Source organism: Nothoprocta perdicaria, unplaced genomic scaffold (assembly GCF_003342845.1).
Source record: "Nothoprocta perdicaria isolate Ctin4 unplaced genomic scaffold, notPer1 scaffold_28, whole genome shotgun sequence".
NCBI classification, from domain to species: Eukaryota; Metazoa; Chordata; class Aves; order Tinamiformes; family Tinamidae; genus Nothoprocta; species Nothoprocta perdicaria.
Window position 1 is genome coordinate 2590034 of NW_020455510.1, and position 18060 is coordinate 2608093.

Sequence of the window (18060 nt, forward strand, 5' to 3'; positions counted from 1 at the left end):
AAACTCCGTTTGGAGGCAGAAAAAGATAAAAAGGCTGTAAACTTTCCTTTCAAAATCAGTACTTTTTTTCTGGGTGCTATTTAATTACTTTGAATTCTGTTGTCTTTTCTGAGTAACAGGCTGCATTCAGGATCTAGACAACAATTTTGCCAGGGTGCCGGGAGATGTCGCTGGCCAGGAAGGCGGAAGAGGTGCTGAGAGCCCCCAAAGTGCTGCGGGTCAGGACAGTCCCGGACGCTGCAGCACGGCAGGAGCGTGATGTGGGACAGGTAGGCCCTACTGCTGGTACTTTACTTGTTTGTTTTTGTCAAGGAACACGAGGGGCTGTGATGATTTCGGAGCGCTGTATGGGAGAGTCCTGCAGCTTCCTTAGGGGCTTCGACCCTTCAGCGCTCTCCAGAACTGAAGACTGTAACACATTAAGAAGCAGGACACAATAATGGGTCATTTATGTGTAAGGGAGCCAGACACAAATGATTATGGCAATGCTATTATTTGAAAGTATGCCAGCCAACCAATTCAAAAATTGAGAACAGGGCTATTTTARTATTCGGTATTTGAAAACATATCCTCCAAATCACCAACATGAGCAAGTCCCATGCAAATAAATTATGTCCCTAAGTCCTTCCAGCAGTTTCCAAACTCTCCCTCAAACTATTTTCCTAACTATTGCTTCCTCAACTTTCCTAGTTGCCTCAGAAACAGCATACATTTTTGATATGGACAGGACACGGTCCATGCAGCTGCAAATAAAAGAAACATGTATTGGAGGAAGGCAAGAAGATGGGCAATTCCTGAAACACTCGCTAATTAAAGTCTATGGTTCTTTCAGGAAGCTGCAGACCTGCTGCCTGGACTGCTGCCATGGCCCAGGATGTCTCACACTGGTGGGACTGTTCTTAGGCATTTTTGTAGTATGAAATCTTTACATTCAAATCACTGTCTTGGTTACTAAGCGCACTGCAAGTTAAAATCTTGCAATGTGTCCATAGCGCTGCTCTCGGGGGATAGGAACAGTTCCAGCGCCTTGCTGCTTTTAATAAAGCAATCAAAAAAAAAGGGTTTTTTTCTTCAAAAAGCAGCATTTCTCAGAGGATCACAGACTAAACCAAAAAATTCTATGTGCCTATTTAAAAAAAAAAAAAAAGGCCCTGCCCCATAAATACTTCAAATAACTCCCGCTTAACGTACACATTTTTCTTCTAATGGGTACTGATCCTTCCCCAAAAATTACCTTTCTGAAGGTGTACTCTACAAGGGAACGCTATACAGACTTTTCAAACTAGCTGAAAGCACAGAGCATCTCAGCAGCCTACGCCGATCTACAGGCCTATGGAGCTCAACTCTCAGTATTTGAGCTAATCCATTTACAGGTTTGCACACTAGCTGACAGACCCTCAGCTACACATGGGATTAAAAGCATTTCACTTTCCTATCTATCACATCTAATGAGCCATTCCTATTGTCTAATTTTAAAGGATCAAATTGAAGCTTAGTAAACCTCTAATTATGTTGCTTTATCATAAATTATTTAAAATATATTCTTATATTTCACAGTAAAATGAAATCCTCAACGCTTTGTCACACAGGTAGCTCATTTCAAACATTTACACAAGAAAATGCCAGAAACTTGGTTCAAAAGAACTTCAAYGTATCAAAAATCTTTTCCTGAAATACAATCTCAAATCTATGGCTTCATTAAGTCAGGCAACTTCTGAGACCAGGATGAAATGGATAGCTAATGAAGAATGAATAAAAGGTTATTATGAAAATGCAAGATTGTATGACAAGACCAAAATCCATTTCCCTTAAGGGAGAAATTTGTCTTTAGTTGCAGTGGAAGAAGCAGCAGCTTCCAAGTGGCACCAGAGCAGGACACTGGGGGCATGGGAGAAGTCAGCAAGTGCAGCAGAGCGGCAGATGTGAAACACGCTTTCGATGGGCTTTCCATTCGAAACTGGACACCCATGGRGTCAAACCTAAGTAAGACCCCTCAAAACTTGTGAACCTGAAGAAACAAACTAACTACACTTTTAAAAGCCCTACTGCTTTAAAAGAAAGTTTGATTATATTTGAACTTGTGCAGAATGAAAAATATCAGTTGACCTTTGCTGCTGCCGTGCTGGCTCCTTCATTGTGACCTGATTTAAGAGTTAAGGTATTTYGGCCATCTACATATTTATTCTGTATGGATGCACATTTGAGCTTTTGACCTGCACAGATCACGTGCAGGGCAATCCGAGCCCCTAACTGAACGCGGGCTGGAGGACAGTTATGCTAAGAGCTACATCATGGCTTGACGTTTCTAACGACCTTGCAGTTCTCAGGGAAGGTACAAATACTGCAGCAATCACAARCCGATGTTACTGAGGTTTCCAGAGCTGTTACAGCAAGCACCCTTAGAGAACCCACCTTAATATCCACAGCAGAGCTGACCCAGAATGCGGTTCAATCGCAGGGCTGGCAGGCCAGGAGGCAGCTCCCAGCTCCAGCTCTGACCAGGAAAGCTCTCCCCGGAGAGGAGCGGACGGTCCCTCCTTCCACGGCACGGTCAGGGTCCGTGGGAAGCACCTTGGGAGCAGTGCCCAGGCAGGGGGGTCAGGAGGCAGCCTGCAGGAATCAGCAGCGCCGCCACTGACCTGAACCCTTCCGGGTTTCTCCAATCTGGCTTTCTCCAGGGTACTCCAATCACTTTGCCTTTATCCTGCCTTCTCTCCCGCATCATTTCAGAAGAATTTGAGTCAGACAAAAAAAAGAGAAAATCACAGCTGAGGGTCCCGAGCCCAGGAAGCAAAGGAACTATTTGCATGGGATTACATTCCCYTGCAGTTGCAAAGGAGAAAGTAAGCGAAGTGTTCACACAAGCTTGTGCCAACACAGGGGCTGTGCTAGTGTGCCATAAATGCACTGTTCAGCCTGAGAAGTCAGATAGATGTAAACCGTTCTGCACCTCTCTGAATCAGTCCCCACATTCGTGCGGTCATCTCTCTGTTTAACAAGCTTGTTGAATATATATCCATATTGCATAAACATAAATATGTATGCAATCATATAACACACATCACATAGTGCATATAGTGTTTATATAACATACATTACCTAGTCATTACTCTTAATATTTTTATAGTCTTCTAGAGGATTTGTGAGGCTCCAGAAGAGGTAATAAGTACAAATCCACTGACTTGCTGGATGCTTAAAAGCCATAGCCTATRCCTTGCTTGGGGTCCCTAGGAAACCAAGACCGGTGAGCTAAAAGCTCTCCAGCTTCTCTACCAAGACCTGTAAGTTAAAAGTTCTCCAGCTTCTCCATAGCTCAGGACCCCCTTCCTCCCCAGATGTCTTTCCTTTCGTAACACTTACTATCCGTAAGTGCTTTATAAAGCTCTTGGTCTGTGCCTGCTCCTAGGACATTTATATAATTCCAAGTCCCATTAGYTTCAACACACATCTGTCTGAACAATGTCAAAATAAAGGTATAGAAGCAGTAACAGATATTCCAATTTATTTATTTCCTTAATACTTGGACACTAGATTATTACCATATTCATATGCAGTATCAAAACTCAAAATGAAATGCAAATTATGAACTAATGATAGTAGATTAAATCACAAGCTTACACACTCCAGAGCCACAACGTTTCTAAAACACAGAGCAGGCAGTTTGTGAGGACTTCTCAGGGATAACAAAGCACAGCATAGCTGACAAAGGATTTAAAAAGGCAGCAAGATGATATTTATGATTGTGATATGAAATCTGGCTACATGTAGCCTTCTGTATCCTCTCTTCCCATTAGTTTTTCAGATGTACCAGGAGGTCAGAGCACTTTAACCAGAGAAATTTATAAGAGGCATTAAAGAATTGTCCTAGGGGACCTGAACAGAGAGATAATCCCAGGATGAAGGAGAGGAAAAGCGAGCAGAGGTTCGTAACTGCCAAGCATCTGGCCCAGATTTCTCAAACATCATTTCTTTGCCTATCTTGATTATCTTCTCATGCTTAACAAARGTCAGATAAAGAATATTTTTAAATGGCTTCTATTTTTCTATAGCCTTTATTCTACACATTCAAGATGTTTATGACAACGTTATAACTGGAACTTTAATATCGACTACTCAGTTTCTTGGCTTGGCATCTCCCATTATGTTGACCATTGTGAGGAAAAAAAAAAAAAACATTTTATCTTCCTGATTTTCCAGCTTTATCTGTAAAGCTGCAGCTGTGTGGGAAATGCTTCTGCAAGAACAAAGCATCTATTAAATCACAGAACACAGCACCGTAGGGACCTGAGAAAACTGCCCTTCTGATAGACAGTGGCTACAGATAAGGGTTTTGTTTGGTTGTTTTTTCACCCCAACTCCTACTCTCTCTTTAAGAGTATCTCTTTAAAATCCTTTCCTCTTCCTCCCCATCTCCTGTTAAGGACAGGACTGTGGCTACTTGCACCCCTTCCCCTGGGGCGGGTGCTCCCTGGCCTCTCTGCCTCCGCACCGCAGCTAGCCACCTGCGGGGCCTCCTTTCGCCTTGGGCAGAGCCCCAGCAGCGCAGGGGCAAGAGCTCGGGACTAGGGCACCCGAGACAGGCTCCCCCCCGTGCCCATTAAGACCATTGTACATCTCACAGGCTGTGGCTCTGCTCTGCTAAAACAGACAGCCACAGTGAAGCAAGTTTCTTGTTATTGTGCTCACCTAAATCGCAAGTTTTTGTTATGGTGCTCACCTAAATCCCCCAGATATCACAGAAGGGTAAGACTTCCCTTCATATGGAAAAGAAGGTGGTTCTAGTCTTCCCAAACAGGGCACTGGAAAAATTTCAGGATACAGGCAAGATGCTTCTGGAAGTCACAGCTGTTTTACAGCCCCTTAGGCACTGACAGATCAGCTTTGCCTTACAGTACATATATGAGTGAGCCACGCTCTCCTTCCTGAAAAACAGCATCAACCTCTCCCTCTTTAAAGTAAGTGCACAGATCCTATCTATGCAACACTGAGATCCTATGAGATACTGAACCTTAATAAAGCACTATTTGGTAGAAACGATCTATTTTTGAATCCTCTGCATAAATGAAAGCATCAGTGTTACTAATACAACAACTATCTAAATGTAGTTTCAGTTCAATTGCACTGAATATAATCATATTCATTATCTTTGTATTACCTTATTGTGCCAATGGTCAAAACTGCAGTGTGTGTTAGRGAACATCTCATTTACAAAATTGCTTCCTGCCTCAGAAGTTCACATTTGGGTTACTCCTCAAACCGCGCTCCATCATAATGACATCTGAAGTGACTGCAGAAAGAACTGCTATTATCTGGATGAATTGCCTCCTCCGATACARGGAAGAACACCACAAGCATAATTAATACGAAAGTAAACACTATTTCTTGTACTTACTTGCAATAATAATGAGATGTACTGTAGATGAAATTGGTAAAACTGGGAATACCAGGCTCGCAAAGCTTTGCTTTCCTGTGTTGCAGGAGATTTCAATCGAATGAACAAAAAACTCCTCCAGAATACAATTACACCAAAACTTTATTGTTTTCATCCAGTTTATCTCTCTATTAGGTGTGCTCTCAAGTCCAAGAAGATGGATGTGAAAGAAGAGCTTTCACATTGACATTATAGTTTTTATTGACATTAACAGTTTCTCTTGATATTAACATTTTCTCTTTGATATTAATAATTTCTCTTTGCTTAAGAATAAGAAATGGAATTATTAGATACTGGAAAAATCAGTAGTCTTGTGACACGTTTCTTACCTCTTCTGTTGCTTACTCCTTACACCTCTCCATAGGTTCACTTTTTTTCTTGTTATAAACTAATACATCACTGTGGTCTTATTAACATTACAGAGAGGTATTATTTTATGAATCTCTAAGCTATAGTCATTTTCAAATGCAATCCACCATTATCTCTGTCCTTCTTGCAATAATTTAAAATGATAGAGTTGCATTCAACTTACAAACCAGTGTAACACCCAAATCATTTTCCAAAGACCTATTACCTTACTATTTATTTTTCCATCCTTTGTCCTGCTGAGTGTTGCACAAGCTATCAGAATTAATGCTCATTTTAAGATTATTACTTACTTTGTAAGGGTTGCTTTTATATTTGTGTTCTCCTACATACCTGTATACCTTCTCAAAATCTATAATGAAAATCTGTTTTAAATAAGAATTTCATACTACTGCAAGCAAAATAAAACACATGAAATGGAGCAGTTTTGGACTTACAGAGGAACAGGTTGAGAGAAAATGGGCCTGGACTTCTGTATCAGATTTCAGTTCTTTCCTCCAGCTCTGTCAGACATTCTGCAATCAATAACGAATATTCATTTCACATCTGCTCAGTGCCATCTGTAAAAACAGAGATAAATAATACATGTTTATTTTYAGATACCTTTCTGACATAAGTGCAAGGCTGTATATAAATATTTATAAATTATATGCCACACATTTACTATATTTAAATAATAAAACACAATAAAATTCTTTTAGAACCATATGTATTGAGCAAAACCACCTGAACAACGACAAYTGGAGGGAAGTAGACTGTGATTTTAAACTGTGTGTGATTGTGATTCCAGCAAGTTCAGCCTGGACATTCTGATGCTGAGGTGGATGACAAACTGCGCTGCTGCCAGCTCTCCTCATGGCACGCTCCCARAGGGGTTTATTTTATTTTATTTTGGCTGTGTTTTGAAGTTCAGACAGACACTGCAATAGATGCTTAAATCCACCTCTGTACAGCTGAGTATACAACATCAGTGTGACTACCCCACTTAAATCCTTCTCTGAATGAGTATGATTYAACGTGGTTTCCTTAGCAGGGATCCATATAAATAAAGCAGAAAAGGACTCAAGATACAATCATTCTCCGGGTGCCTTAAGAATCAGGCAATTGCAAGATGATTATCTGCTAAATGCTGAACATATGAAGACACCTCAGCTCAGTTTTCCTTCACAGTAAGACAAGACCTAGYGATACTCTGGTGCTTTCTCTTTATGCTAGTCTTTTTCCAGTGAATAAAGTGAATTGGTTTCTGAGTTTGCACCTATGACAACTTAGTTGCAATGGTGCTCTGGCATTCCTTCTCTGCTTCCCCTATAGGGGGTATGCTGGAATATCTTTATCTCCAAGACTCAAAAATCAGTGGCTGCAGGGAAGATTTGCTATGTACAGCATGTCACCACTTAAGCTCAATTTAACAGTAGACTATGGTGTTCCTTTTTAGAACGCTGAGAATATATCAGAGAAACTTGACTGAGATAGAACTTTACACATAAAAGAAAGGAAGAACATTTTTACACTAATATTAACTAGAAGTGTTCTTTATAGCAATAGAGTTGATAAAAACAACTCTAAGAATTTTGTTTGAACAGCGATCTTCTTTTCTCCCCAAAACTCTGTGAATTTCTTCACCTTGTCTACAACTACAATCCTGAGCTTAGAGAAACTAAACCTGATCCTGAACGCAGGAGGAAACAGAGAAAGCTGCCAGCAACGACTAAATGAATCCTGGCTCATTAGGTTTCCTCTTGCACAATGAACGTTAGCTATTACACTAGAAAAAAAGGCTCCAGATGGAAATGTGAACTTTGAAAGCTGGAATTAGCAAATACTCAGGGTAGGATAATACTATTTTTATTAAWACTTTAACATTTTAATATTAAAACATAAGAGATTCTAATGATAAGTTTTTAGAAATCAGCCCAAAAAAGGAACATATACAACCTTTTAAATTAACATCTAGGGACATATTTCCAATTGGACAGAAGACCCTGTGTTTAGATAGGCACGTATGTAGCTACCCAGGAACAACATTTGCTTTCTGCTCCCCTCTCCCTACCACAARGGCAAACAAACAAACAAACAAAGATAATATCATTTTGGYAGGAAATTCCTCCATCTTTTCTCTTTTGGATCTATATTTATATAGCCTTTTTCTAGCAGAGAATATTTTCTCTCACTTAAAGATCTATTTTCTCATATATATTCTAAATGTATGAAAAAGTAAAACAATTTCATATTTATCATCCAGATTTCAACCGAATACAAACCAATATGAACAGATCATTTTCTGCTGATGTCAGTCCACTGGGAGTAGAAAAATTTAATTGGGCGCATTGCAGGAAAGCAAATTTTTTGTCGTAAGGTCTTATCATGCCTATAGGGTATACGCTCACACTGAGGCAAAGCAAAGTTGTACTATCTAAGTAGCAGYGCTGTGCTAATCTTCTCCTAGCTATTTCTTGGGTCTGTTTTGACCTCAGGTGATATGGGAAGGATCAGTTAACAAGAAATACTCAGAATAATTCAGGTTTTTGTCCCACAAGAAATGCAATGGTGAGAAAGCGTGGTACTCAGGCGAGGAACTGATAACAACRTACACACAGTAAGAAGTTTTAATAACTTTTGGATCCAGTAAAACACAACAGAGCGAGCCCTGCTCTTGCACACACGGAGTAAGACAACAACTTGCCGATATCTCACAGTGGGCAGATCTTGGAGCAGATCCGGATGGGACAGCTTCAGCAGTTTAGTTCTTTAGCAAGCGCTCAGTTAAGCCCCTTCTAAAGTAGTGCAGGATTCCAGTGCTTTGTGTACACCTCAAAAGCTCAAAAGAACACCCTTACCATGGTGTGGTCCCCAGAGTAACTACGGAACTGTCTCCAGAAGCTGAAAGGATTAAGAGAGTAATAAGTTTAAAGTCCTTAAATAAGAACAGAGAAGAGCACTGCTAGATGAATGCATGTTCCCTGCCAATGTGAAAAACTAAGAACTCACATAAACCCAATGGTTTTTATCTTGGGTTCTTTTAGAGAAATACATCATGTGTAGCAGGCAGCAATATGACTTGCCCAAAGGCTGAACTATGGCCTGAAAGACATAAAACCCCAAACCTGACACTAGTAAAAGAGCCAACAGACTRTGAAATGGAAGCAGGTTTTGCTCCAGCAGCACACAGAAATAAATATATATCTACCTATACTTATATATAGTGAACAGATGTCATACTAGAGGCAACGGAATTTCTGTGGGAGGTTCTAGCAATGATTTTTATTTTGTATATGATATTAATAGTTCCTGAAACATGCAAAATACATTTTAAAATCCATCCTCTTTCCACCAGCTCTAAATGCCCAGTTCTCTAATGACCAGGGTTAGCTAGGCAAAATCTCAACCCATCAGCAGTTTAGTTTGCCCTTTTTCTTGCCTTATCAGGAGAGCTAAAACGGCAGAGCAAGACACTCCTGCAAGGAAGTGTGCCTTGAATACACTGAGCTTGATAACCTACAGCCAGCGAAAAACCAGCCTGCTGACTTCTGTAGCTTTGCAGGTAGCAGRGAACAGGGAACGCGTGAAACCACACTGGGTTCCAGCAATCCCTGGGAGCTCCTTCTTCGTATCCCAACCCACGTGGGACTATCCCCAAACCCACCGAGAAATACAAGGCCAGGACAAACCTCAAGCACCTGGATGCGACCACAAGCTCCATGTACTTGTCTCAGTACCCGGAAACCTGAATATTCAASGAACTTCTTGTCCTTAAAAGGACCCTTAACTATCAGATCTGGTTCTGCTCTGCCTTTATTACTGCATTATTTTGTTAAGCAATYGCTCTTGGACACTCTCCCACGACGCGTCTCTCGGGAGCTCTGCAGCCCCCTAAGCAGGGAGAGGGGCTGCTCCCATCACACGGGAGCCTCCTCCTGCAGAACAGGCAGCACCCGCCTCGCCTGCTGCACAGGACAGGCATGAGCAAAAATCAATCCCCAAATTGAAGAGAGGAATATCTAGCAAGAGACTAGCAATGAGACAGGCAACAAGGCCCAAGAAGAACCACGAGGCTAATTATGCCCGCTGAAAAAACCCGAAGCTCGGGAGAGCAGCAGAGCCTCCGAGCGGGATTCACACACTCAGCCTCTCCCACCCGCTGATGTCTCATGTGAAASGATCGCTGGACTCCGGGCGGCAGCTGCAGACACCTCGGCACCTGAAGGCTGCACTGGGAAGGCCACGACTGGAGCAGGCAGAGAGGCCAGGAGCGAGGCCGGCGCCGCTCCCCTGGCTAGCGCTCTTTCCATTCTTCCCAACAGCAGCCAGTATTAATTAACAGCTAGCCAGGGCTCATACACACACGCACACACACACACGGAGCACCGGCAGCTTTCCTCGGAGCCTTTGCCTGGCAGCAGCCGCTGTTATTCCAGACCAGTCGCTACGTTTTCTGCCTATTAACTTGGGCTATTCTGAGTTTGTTCACACACCAGGGATGTCGCCATTAATATTAATAGAGGCACCGGGGCAGCACAAGTTCAGGTTTTATTCAGGGAAGAGTGACAAGGGGGCAGTGTCAGTCACACAAAAGTGCTACTAAATTTAAATACGTAATAAAAGATATTACTCAAGCAAACTCCAGCACGCAAAATCCAGATTTCTACAACAAAATGAGCTAAAAATGCACAATCTAATCACTCCCCTGCACCTCATAAAAAGGAGCAATTTTTTGGTGCCATAACACAGCACCATCTCTGCTGCTCTCCTTCGAAGTCCTTTAGCATCAAGTACATACGGGCTGCTTTCACTGAGCCTAAATGCCGAGCAACTCGCTGCACCCACGGAAGGCAAGGCCACTGCTCGCACCGGTACAAGACTGAGGTTTAAAACACTTTCCTACCATCTTGCTCTCGGTAATTAATTTGATTTCCTTTGTGGAACACGGCAATGGGAGAAAACGCTCCAGTAACTGAGCAGGTACTTCATTTCCTCAGAGCTTCACGGAACAGAAGGGCAGACATTCCCTCCCACCAGGGCCTTTCCTGACAGCCCATCTTCCCGCCGCGCTGGCTCTTCACGTGTTTTATGAGAAAGGCTTCTGTGAAAGATGCACCTCAGTTAAAGGCCTGCTGCCACGGCAGGGCTATCTAGAAGAAAAGCATCACCYGGAACCAGAAGAGACTAGAAATATTACTGCAACAGTCAAGGCTTGGGGGCTGATTTTGTTTGTGTCGATATGTGGAGAAACTTTTTATACCCAGACCTTTCCTTCCTACCTAATTCAGTCTAGCCTGATAAATGTATTTTGGTCCTGACTACTAGACCAAACAAACACACACCCGTAACTGCAGCAAGCAGGCCTGCCTTGCCACAATACTTGCTCGGTTTAACAGACTTCTGACAGACTTGGGGTTCGGATCTTTCTCCCTTATTTGAGATAAAACACTGAGCTCTGAGTGTTCAGTACTTAACGCTGAGCTCGCTGCGGGCCGCCTCCAACCGCGCAGCCCGGTGCGTGCGGCACACGGCAGCAGCGCAGCCGGGCCTTGGCTCTCAGCTAAAGGGACCCCACATCCTTACAAACTGCCCGGGGCCAAGCTAACGTTTCGGCACACAACAGACTAGACCCATGTGAGCAGAACAGGCATTTGACCCTATAAGAACCTTCCACGTGATCAGAATTTGTGATGTAAGGCAATGGTTTGGGGATATTGTTTTCATACTCGCTAGCCTTGGAAACCAGAGCAAAGGCAAGAACACATGGCTTTCTGTCTTGCGCATTCCTGATCCATGTGGACAGGGTTAGGGACTTTTTCTTTTAACTGCTTKTACCAGGAAACCTTTAAGAAATGTGTATATTTCTTATGACGGCCATTTCTTCGTTCCTTCTTCCACCACCCAATTTATGGAAGCAGTTCAATGTGTGCCCAAAGTCATTTGTGGAAGAGGAGAGAACTGGAGCCAGATGAACAAAGGTTTTTTCTTATTGCTTCTCACGTGAATTTACTACCAGCGAAACCCCGGCAATAATTATTTGAAATGATGACTAAAGACCTTCTGACTCGATTTGATTTCAATGACAAGGTTTCACTACTACCTTAATCACCTCATTTCTTCTGACACCCAATGGCTCCCACAAAAAGCTGGGAAGGAGCCTCTGCTTCCAACATACATTCCATCACACATTACTGATAGCAAACCCTTCAGTTCTACAGCCCTTTTGTATACCAAAAAGGTACAAAAAGCCCTACTTAAAACTAATGAATCATAAAGAAGCAAAGAGAGAAAAGCCCATTTCTTTCTTCCTATATGGATTTTTTGAAGAGACTGTAATTAAGATCCAGTGAGCTGCAGACAGACWCTCTCCTGCTTAGCAGAGACCCACAAATCCTCACCAAGAGCACTGGATTTCACGGGATTTCTCAGTGCTGTTTTCTTGTCCCTAAGGCAAGGTCTGAGATCTTCCAGCTGAAGTAACGTTCTGCAGTYGCCCTCTCCTTCACCTCCAACAGCCACAAAACCTGCTGAGACATGGTCTCCGCTTCACAAAATAAGGGACTTTTCAAATTTTATACTGAAGTAACAGCTACTGAGCACAAAACAGCTATTTGGTGGGTAATTTCATCATATCTTATACATTGGAACTTGTTGCCAGAGAGCAATCCTTAGAAATGGAAACATATTGATTTTGTAAAAGTACTAACTCTCCAAAAACTGAAAGCTATCTTATAAAAATCGATTTGATCTGAACTRTTTGGTTAAACAGAAGCTTTGTTTACAGCTTTATCAAAAGTAGCATACCTACGACAGAAATATATTAGATATAATTATGGATTTTTTTTCCAAATGAGGAAAACAAGAGGCTTGCTACTGTATTCTGATATCTCACTGCTGCTTTGAGCAAGTTATATGCTTCCATACTCTTCCCAACAATAATTCAAAACCAAAACTGAACCTCACTTGAGAATCTACTGAGAATCAACGTGTTTCTCAGTCAGCCAAGATTTTCTTAATATATTATCGTGAGAATATTTACAGTTTTAACATAAGCAAAATAATAATGAATAGATGGCCTGGAAGAATCACTTCAAGTATTAATTTTGGAACTATGAGTTCCAAAAACTTTGAGTTTGAGTAAAACTATGAGTTTGAGTTGAGTAAAACTATGAGTTTTAAAACTCATAGCTCTGCCTCAGTAACAAATACTGTCTCACCCCAGATAACTGCTAGACAGCAGTAGGAAGATCCAGATTCAGCTGCTGAACTTGTGTTGCCACCTAGGTCAAACCAACTGATCTCCCTGCACAARAATTTCACGAGCTGCCAGTGGAAGCTGCCCATGAACTCCTGCTAATGAAACTGTGTGACCTGAGTGTTAACTCCCGTAAGGACCTTTTAAAAAYCCCTGCCTCCAAGGCTCAATCTCTTGTTATTCCTTTTCTCTGCCCTCCTTGGGCCAGAGCTCCCAGAAATGAAAGGACTTCCAGTACGGTTATGAGAAACTGTACGGCAGGAGGGACACAGCCCAAGGAGATGTCAGAAACTGTTGGGCTCTCGAGCCTGTTTCTCCCGGCTGCGAAGGCCCTAATGTCACTGTTTGTACCCTGCAGGCAGCCCCTGGCCATCCCTCCCCTGCGYGAGGACGTCTCGGTCCGCACATGGTTCCCAAATCCCCGCCTCGCGCAAAGTCAGAACGCGGCCTTACCCCAGGGAAAGGGAAAGAGATGGGTGAGGAGCTGCGTAGGTACCGAGAGACATTCACTGATTTCCCTGACTGCATTTCTGTACAAGATGCCACTGCTCAGAAACCTTAGTACCTTGGCAATGCACGACTGAAACAAAGACTGAACATTTCCAAGTAGAAACTGCTACTGCTGCGTTCAGCTGCTGTTAGCAGAGGCCTCCTCACTGCGTACGCCCATATTAATAGTTTCACTTTGGGCCATCATTACAGTTCTCAGTTTTATCAGTACAAATTCTCCAAGACTGTTATTAGAGAAGAGCTACTTATTAAAGGGTGTTTTTTACGATGCTGCAGAGGCATTAGAAAACTATTTTCTCTTTTCTAAAATGTTACAAGTTATTTCCTCWTACATGCAAGTTCTAACTTGTGTTCTTTCCAACAGCACAGACTCATCCAAAGACAGAATTACGCTGTCTACACAACAGAATATTCTTTAACAACTTAGCACACTGTGAAATGGCTTACACTTKAAGAAAAAATACACCAGATAAAAGCATTCCAGCCCAAGACACCTTAACTTACAAGGTGACTAAAAAGGAAGCTGCAAATGCTGAGAAAAAAGAAGTTAACAGCATTTAACCAATGCAGTCACAGAGCTTCGAGCAGACACCTCRCACTGCCAGAATACCTTCTTTACATCTCTTTTGCCTAACTAAATAAATAGGAAGCGTTTGTGTTCACTCTAGGACCAGCACTTCAGTTCATCCAGTATTTTGACRGAAGAGTCAATACGTCTTAGGGGATGTGGGAATGAACCAGAAAAGTGTGGACACAGAGAACCCAGAACTACTCCCACAGTAACTGAAGGTCTTCACCAAAATCACAGGAATAACAGTCACAAGACACTGACAAAATAGAGGCAAAGAAACGCAGAATAACTGATAAGCATCTAGATAAACAAATCTTCCCAAATTGTTCTTTTTTGCATGCTTCTATGGACATCTGTACATTATTAGATGAACAGTGTCACTGAAACGTATACTTTACAGCACTATATCTTCGCTACGAGCATGTGGATTTATAGAGCAGGCTGTCTTGCACACATAAGAAATGTGGTTTACATTCACCAGTAAAGAAAATCCATAACTGAAGCCCACTGCAGTATATAAAAAAAAAAAAAAGCTTTATTTAGAGACTCCCTTTAATTGAAAAAATGAGACCCTGGAATAGGAAATAACAGTTGTCCCATCACTGTAACACACCCACTTGTTATGAATGCAATATTTGTAACAAATCATAAGCTTATGACACAAAAGTGGCATTGCAAACAAAAAAAGCAATTGGGCCTATTTACTTAAAATAATATTTTATTATGCAGAAAATTAGGGAATTTACAAAGGAGATAATTGTATTAAAATATAAATGAGCATCCTTAAAATAAAAGAATGCAGTTTTTTTAAAAAATGCTTAACAAAAACTGCACATTAAATACATAATAAAGTCGAATACGTAATAAAATATAGCTCAATAAATAATAAAACTCAATACAYAAAAGTAGAAGCATTAACAAGGTCTCCACTAAGCTCTATGTGGATAACATTCCATTATCCCCCCAAAAATATTCCACATAAAAGGGAAACCGAGGACAAAATTTAATTCACTACATGCCCAGAATTTCATCCACAYGATCAATCTTATTTACACAGTAGGAAGATCCTGGCAAGATCACTGTCATCTTTCTGCAGGCTAATTTACACTCCACACTTAGATCTTCTCCCATTCATCCCTACTTCTGTCACATTAAACATTTAGACTGCAATTAAGAGAAACTGTCCCATGTTACAGACAGAGCAGGAAATAGTATATTCTAGCTTGAAAGCATTGATATAAGCTTGGTGATATGGGGCATTCCCTCACAAGTACAGTATAAAACTTTCATATGAAAGAAGTCAGAATATAATACAAAGATCTAGTGAAATTCAAGAGAACCGATTTCATCAGAATATGTTTATAGCTATTTTGGAGCGTTTACAGATACCATGGATTTTTAATGGATAGTGAACAAGAATCAAGAGCGTGGAGCCCTTAAAGGCAAGCAGTTTGATTGTATATGAATTTTTCATGGGAACTTTGCCATCTTTCCAACTGATTTGGTATGCTCTCCCATCTATTTAATGGAGGGGCAGAACTCCAGGAGCTTAAGTGAGATAAACACAGCCATGACCACACCTCCCTTGAAATATCTAGTGCTGGAAAAATTGGGGGGTTTCTTATTTGTTTGCTTTTCCAAGTATGCTGGTCAAGATATTTTAATTGCCATCACATAGCACCGACCCAAAAATACTTGGGTTTACAAAAAATATCAGTAAGTCTAGACTAATGCAGAGGCTGTCCTTTTAGGTTCTCGTAGCACTGCAAGGAAGGGACAATGTGCTTCCAACCTGCTTACACACATGAGCTCATAAGCTCATCTCCAAAGCTGTGCAAGAGCCGGTCCCCACACAAGATCAGATTTTGATAGGTATYAAAGTTTCACCCCAAAACAAAGTTAGAAGAGCATCCGTGCGGCAAAGTCAATTACACAACAGGCAGCAAGTCGCAGCATAACCCCTGCCTCTGGCTATGTACTCAAATACTGCTACGATTCCTTTTCCCACCGATTCACTAATTCCATTTGCAGATTAACTATTCTCATTAAGCAAGMAGCCATTAAGTACTTTAAGTATTCTTTCTTCCTAATAAATAATTCTATAATATAAAACACACTGTTCAAACGTTGATGATAAAATCATTCATTTCCTCCTGGGATTCCTCCTGACACTTGTCACCAACACGAATACAGAGCTGCTATGTGGTAAGGAGGTAAGTGAAGCCAATTTGCACACAAGGAGCTGCCCCATGCAAAGCCCATGGTCAAAAGGTCTTTTAATTTGTGGACGCAATTCATTTGTCTCCCTCTGCATTGAGCAACTCYCGATGTGTAAAACACTGCGTTCAAGCCACAGCGTCCGCTGTTTCTCCTCATGCTTGGAATGCCTGGCACTTTGCAGACTACATCTCTAGACCTCCAAAAGCAGCATTTACAGCACCGGTAGTATGACACTGTAATTTCTTTTCTCAATAGTATTTTCTGAGCTATCAGTAATAAATACATTCCAGGATGGATTAGGGAAGTGGTGGTCTTAACATGATTTTGTAAATTTTTTTCTCAGCCTTATACTGAAAAAATACTTGAGTCATTTTATCTGCAGATTTCCATGATATTCCTAAAGACATCATCTTAGGAAAAGGGGAAAAAAAAACCCTGCCAAAACAATTAAGAGTCTGGCAAAACTCTGTGACCATGGGCATCACCCAGCACTTCCATCTATACCATACAAATGAACAAGAGATGAACAGAGATGAGAAAGGCATAAGAAGGGTCTGGAACAGATGACCCAGAAGAACAAGGACATGGCACTGTGTGGGTTACAAGATCACTGCTGCAGAGCTGCTGTGGGTTGCTCATCTGTTTCCAATTTGTTTTGATGAAGCTAACTGGATAGCTTTTTTGGTCCAATTCCCTCTTTTTCAGGCCAGCTAATTTCATATAAAAGAATTCCAGTTTTATGACATGGCCTAAGTGGTTCATTAGTTTTTATATACTGACAGTATATCTTCCAACACGTCACTATTCCGAAGGTGATCAGAAACACTGGGACTGGATTCCCAATTCACTTCTGCTTTCATCAGAGGAAGTTTAAAATAGTCTTACCAACGGAATAAAAAATACCTCATCTGCATGAACTAATACTAAATATTTTATTATTGACATTACAGCTACATGACTTATTCTAATGTAGCACAGAGATGCTTAAAGTATTCATTATAACTGCTTGCTTCATGTTTTAATGAGCACAGAAATAAGAGTTGTTTTGCCTCAGCCACAGCCCAGTGATGCTCACAAGGTCAGTGGAGCTTTTATGGCTTAAAGYGACCAAACTCGGGAACACAGCTAAGAGAGCCCAACCTCACTTCTCTCCTGTTCCTAAATACATATTAGGAACTGCAAAAACAGGGCTTTCTCTTGCTTTCTCTTGTCTAGAAGTCACTAATATTACGTCTGTGGAGAAAGGTGTATCATCTAGAAAGTTGCTACCCCTGAACTACCTGAGCAAGACATGGATTAGAAGCAAGTCAAAGGCAAAGAAACAAATAGAAATGTAGCTGTAACACGTAGTTTAAGCACTGGTAGGTATAGCTGTAGATAGAAGAAATTACACCGCCATGGCAAAACACATGACAAAATGCACACGTACTGCATCTGGGTCAGATTGCTAGAAATTTCCCACAGCAAACGGAGCTTTTTGCTTGCTTTTATCCCCAGTGGGTTAACAGAGCAGCTCCTGTAGAGGAGCCAACTGCAGGCTCTGGAGCAGACATCTGCACACTCATTCATTTAAATGTCACCTTAAGGGCTCGCTGCATGTGGTAGTTGACCAACAAACCCACCACTCCCTGGAAATAACACGATAACCACGAGGCTGGAATACGCTGCTCGGAGTGATTGAGAAATGCTTTTTATTGGACGATACTGCCAAAATTACATGATACA

General features: G+C 41.5%; 1 protein-coding gene across 2 annotated transcripts in view; it reads right to left on the minus strand.

The window, feature by feature from the left end:
* The window catches only part of SPON1 (spondin 1), a 230947-nt gene that overhangs the window by 187520 nt on the left and 25367 nt on the right, over positions 1-18060 (minus strand). For both annotated transcript variants that reach the window (XM_026041132.1, XM_026041133.1), the window contains exon 2: positions 6235-6357. The gene's annotated coding sequence lies outside the window, so the exon portion shown is untranslated. The remainder of the gene's footprint in view (positions 1-6234; positions 6358-18060) is intronic.